This window comes from Salvia splendens, chromosome 5 (assembly GCF_004379255.2).
Source record: "Salvia splendens isolate huo1 chromosome 5, SspV2, whole genome shotgun sequence".
NCBI classification, from domain to species: domain Eukaryota; kingdom Viridiplantae; phylum Streptophyta; class Magnoliopsida; order Lamiales; family Lamiaceae; genus Salvia; species Salvia splendens.
Window position 1 is genome coordinate 17,192,724 of NC_056036.1, and position 6,000 is coordinate 17,198,723.

Here is a 6,000-nt window from a genome sequence, read left to right on the forward strand (position 1 = left end):
GAAACAAGAAACGTGTGTCAAACATCATAACACAGCACATCTTGTTCGTATGTATTGCAGTTCACAAATTGTGCATTATATAGTCAATTATATCCATTACTCGTTACCATGTGAAGATTACATACGTGTCTACGTACTATACCCTAGCCCCTAAGCTTATTAAACCCTTAGGGGAAACAAGAAACGTGTGTCCAAACATCATAACATAGTACATCTTATTCGTATGCATTGCAGTTCACATATTGTGCATTATATAGTCAATTATATGCATTACTCGTGACCATGTGGTGCATTATTAGCAGATACCAAAATGTGGCAGTTACTTTTCCGTCAAATGTCAATAATAACCCTGTAATGCATATAATCACCTTCTATAATGCAACACGGAACCAGTTTTATAGAATCAATCTGATCCGTTGATGCTTTAGATCTAACGCATAATATTAAGAAGGAAAAAGGATCTAAGATGTGAAAAGGAGAATAACGCTCCCCTATATATATATATATATATATGTATGTATATATATATGGGTGCGTTATATTGCTAACTATTTAAGTTGCTAACTCTGCTAACTCATCAATGCGGTGTATTAAAAATGTCAACACAGTGACATTAAAATGTCAACACATAATATCAACCCATTATATTGAAATTCAACAAAATTATGTGTTGACATTTTAATGTTATCATGTTGATATTTTTAATACACTGCGTTGATGAGTTAGCAAGTTAGCAACTTGGGAAAGTTAGCAATTGATCGCACCCTTATATATATATATATATATATATTATATATATTATATTTTATTTATATATAGTAATAGAATATAAATATTTATATATAATATAAAATTAATAGAATATATATAATGCATATTATATAAAATATATTAACAGAATATATATGATTTAATATATTAAATTAATAAAATATATATATATAATATTATATTTAAAATATAATTCTGTTTTTCGATTTTTTTTTTGCCCGAACCGACACGAACCGAAAAACCGAAATTTTTGTATTTTTAAAACCAAACCGAGCCAGATTTCAAAATTTCGGTTTTGATCGGTTCGGTTTTTGATTTTTTTGCTCACCCCTACTTATATCGGACTAATAGTAGACCATAGAATGGTTCATGTCTAAAGACTTGATATTGTTTTCAATATTTTTTGTTTATGTGATAGAAAAGAGAAAAATATCAATAGATTAATAATGTCATCATATTAAATCTTTTAATCTAGAAATTCGAGTTATATATTTAAGAAAATTCCCCAAATTAAACTTTGGTACAGTATTGGGTTCCCAAGTTTGGTATGGTGGAGGTTTCAACATCAACCTAGTATCCCCCCAAATTTGCCCTATTAATATATAGATGCATATACAAAAATTACTTTTCTTAAGTCTGACAAAAATTATTAATCCAGTAAATGTAGCATCAGTTGTTTTTTAGTTCCGGACCCAATTATTATACGTAATTTCCCAATTTTTAAGAGAGTATATTGAGAAGCACAAAACCAACAACAACAAAAAAGGGATCTGTCTTTTTTCGTCCCCTACAAACAATTAATTGGGTTTTATGCTTGAAAACAGCAAACTAGGACAGTGAAAACTGCGACTCATGTAAGAACAAGCCGAAGTCGGTTTTACATTTGTAGTTGTCCTTTGCTTTCTGATCTTCATGAACTTTCTCTCTCTCTCTCTCTCTCTCACTAAAACTAGGTTTGGACAAAGTAAGCCAACCTTTGTGAGCCTCTCTTCTCTATCTTTGATTCTTTAATACGAATTTAAGAATATGTGGGAAACTGGGAGTTCATATCTGCCTTAATGCCAGAAGAATTACAACTATTTGAGCAGATATTTGGAACTTTCTTTCTTTTTTATTTATTTAACTATAGTTTTGTGTTTCCACTTTCCCCGGTATCCATGCATTTCTGATTCCTTCTTCACATACCTTCAACTTTTTTGTTCTTTCACATCACCTCAATTCTTTTACTTATTTACATTTATTATTTCACCTATTTTAACAAATGTACACCAAATTTCAATTGACATTCGATATTAAAGGGATACACATATGTAGGAATAAGTTTACTTTTGAGATTATTTATGTAATTTGTAATTTGATGATGTCTATAGTATTTTATGAAGTACTAGTGTTACAATAAAAAAGCAATATATATAGGGATATACTAATAAGCTAACTAAGTTTAAAGTGCTAACATACATTCAATCACGTGCTGTCACGTGGCACGAAAAATGCAATATTGTAAACACAAAAATGCAATATACATTTGTAGAAATGAAAGATGAATTTGACAGATTGCATTTTAGTTATAGACAGATTGCATTATTTATTGTTGAGTTTTGTATTTTAGATATTGACTGTTTAATTTGCATTTTATATATAGGCGGATTGTATTTATATATAGTTTATTTTGTATTGTAGATAATTTAAGTTAAAATGCAAAACTTAACAATATAAAATGCAATTTTCCTAGAACTAAAATGCAATCTGCGGAAATGCATGTACAACTTTACAAATGTGTATTGCATTTTTCGTGCCACGTGACAGCATGTGATTGAATGCACTTTAGCACTCTAATTAATGATGCAACCTAGTGCTCCCTATATGTGTATATAACAATTAATGTAGATTAAATGTCATTTTAGTTGGACTTGAACTAACCAAGAGACTCCTTAATTGGTAAATCTCATATTAATCTAGGTGTGTAAAATATTAAAATTATCATTGCTTCATATGTTGAGACAATTGAAAGGCTAATATTCTTCGTGTAGTAATTAATTAATATTATAATGGATTAGTTTACAAAGTGTACTATCGAAATGTAAGCAAATACTCCCTCCGTTCCATAGTAGTGGAGTCATTTTGCCATTTTGGTACGTTCCATAGTAGTGGAGTCATTTCCCTTTTTAGTAAAAGTTAACACATTTCTTCTCACTTACTTTACTCTCTCTTACTTTATTCTCTATTCATCTCTCTACTTTCTTAATCTCCGTGCCGAAAAGAAATGTCCCCACTACTATGGAACGGAGGGAGTATAAGTCAAAGAGAGATAAAAAGTTTTGTCGGAAAATACAAGCGTGCAACCGTCCACTAGGATGTACTTAAAGTACCGGCATCCATCATGCTATGTTTTTAAGTAATCCCAACTAAATCAATAGATCTAATGGATTTATCCATTCTAATCCTATTTGATTCCATTTCTATTTAACGGAAACTATTGGATTGAATGATAAAATAATATTCCCCTGTCCGCGAATAGAAGTATCGTTTTTTCATCTCGCTTCATCTGTGAATAGGAGTTCCTATTCATTTTTACTATAAATGATATTAAGTCTCACATTTCACTTACTCATTTTACTCACATTTCATTTAAAACTAATATACTAATTTTGGACTCATATACTACTAATTTTTTTCCACTCACTTTTCTTAATATTTCTTAAAATTCGTGCCGAAAAGAAATGAGACTCTTATGAATGGTGTATTGTTAAGAAAATGATTTTTCATGAATGAATAAAAACAGAACTCTTGTGACATGCGAGTAATTTCTTGGTTGGGTAATTAATCAAGTTTTATTCATGAAATGGATCGAAAAAATTATCTATTTCATCTCATGTTTAAATTTTTATATTTACGCTCTGCCTTTTTTAGTAGACACCGAATTTATATCGTAATATTGTTGAAGATGCACATGTACATCTAAAAGATAGGAGGTTTAAGTTAGATGTCTGTTTTTTTTATTTGTTGCACTCTCAATGAACCCATTAGGGCGACAAAAGAAAAACCTATCAAGAAGTGGAGGGATTCTTTAATGATTAATGGCGAATATCAACGTGCATGAACCTCAAAAACGTAAAGAATTACTTTTTGTTTGGCATTAGTCCTAAAATAATTATTAGTAGTAAATTGTTAAGAGAATTGCATTTTTATCGTCTCAATGTATTAGGTAGTGCAGAAATATTGGTGTGTGAATATTAATATTGTATAGAACTCTAAGTTTTCGTAGACAAATGCGAAAAATTATAATCATTTCCCTATTTTTGCTGGAAACCTTGATTTTGCCACTTTTTTTGTATGATTTGTGATTAATTCTTTCAACATCTCATATTAGAACTATTAAATGTAATGCTGTATTAAATTATTAATATAATGTTTCATGTTGATGCTAGCCCATGGAAAATGAAGAAATACCATATCATCGATCCATTTGTAAAATAAGATTAAATATACAATTATGGTCGATTTATCTAGTTAATTAACACAAATTTTGTTTAATTAAAGTAATTCACATGTATATGTATTTATACACATATAGTAATTTTTCTCCCAAAGCATTGGAAGGCCACGGACTAATAACTAAAATAAAATAAAGAATTTTCTCGTGCTGGAATAATGTTGTTCATAAAAAAAAGGCATATTTTAATAGATTGATGAAACTTCAATATTTGCGGCTAGTCCGAACCTGCAAATGTTTCAAAAGAAGGCTTCAAATTGAGGTGTTTTCTCAGACAAAATTATAAAATTTTAGGCAAAAAAACATTGAAATCATGACCTCGTGTGCACAAGCTGCAACGCATAAGGTTAATTAGGTCAATTAATATATAAGTTTCATTAATCCAAATCAGTCATATTTAGATTAATCCAGAGTTGACTTAATTCGTGTGCACAATAGTGTTATTTGATTTCTGGAGATTAATTAGATATTGGGATGTAGTTAGCTGAGGTCGGCAAACTCTTTTTTGTTCCCATAATTATTAGAGGAATTTATTTTGCCTTTTTTAAAATAAATATATTTCTGTTAGGACTGATCATCATATTGTTTTTAAAAAATTAGTGTTCTAAATTGTGCCTATTGTTTGATTTTATTTTTAAAGGAAATGTCCAATTTGGTCTGGCCTGGCTAGGGAATTTGCAATTTCCGGCAATATATGGTTCTTCTGTTTTTTACTATCTGTGGTTATTAGATCTCTTCTAGTGAAGATGTATAATATATACTCTATTTGTCCCATAATAGTGGGTTGAAAAAATTAGTAAATATGAGGTCTACTTTTTTATATTGGTTTTATAATAAAATGTGAGTGAAGTGAGGTAGTGGAATGTGAGATCTACAGATCATTTATGGTAAAAGTGAAATGTGATTCTTATTGTGGAACGGACCGAAACGATAAAATGTGACTCTTATTAAGGGAAGGAGGAAGTACCATTTTAGGAAGAAAGTTGTCTATTTAATTACTTTTATTCTACTGTACTATTATTTTTTATAGTGATTTTGGATAAAGTGTTACTTTTGTCATTATATTGATTTCATTTTTATTTTATTGTGTTAAGGTGTTGCTTTTCTTCCATATGAATTTAGTATAAAGTGTTTGCTTCTATCAATACATAAATTTGATTGTTGTTTTATCTTATGATCTAGTACTAGTTAAACAAACACTTCAGCCACGATTTATACACAGAAACATTTTCTATTAAATTGTTTTAGTTATTGTTTTCGGATCCCAACATGTATACTTTTCTCATTCCATACAAAAAGTAGAGTAAAGTACAACAAAATGGATGAGAAAATTGGCAGTAAATTTTCATACACTGATTCTGTTGTGGATCAGTTACATATTTCGGATTATGATTTCAGTTATATATTGATTTCGCAATTACACATTGTTACGTTTGTGGGCCAATTAGGTCTTTGTTAAATTAAAACAATACTTGTTTAATTGTTGGAATCCTTTCCGCACCAAACTTTATATATATCCAAATTACAAACCATGAATTTTATTGTTTTAATTATATCTATTACAAAGTAAACATCATGATTATATTTTTATATCCAAAAGAGTCATTTCACCTCCTCACACTCCTATAAATTCAGTATGCAGCATCAATGAGTTGTAGCAACTTCAATTCCTTCTCCAAACCACACCACAATACACAAAAAAAAAAAAAGAAAAACCAATCAAATCAGCTTCGAAC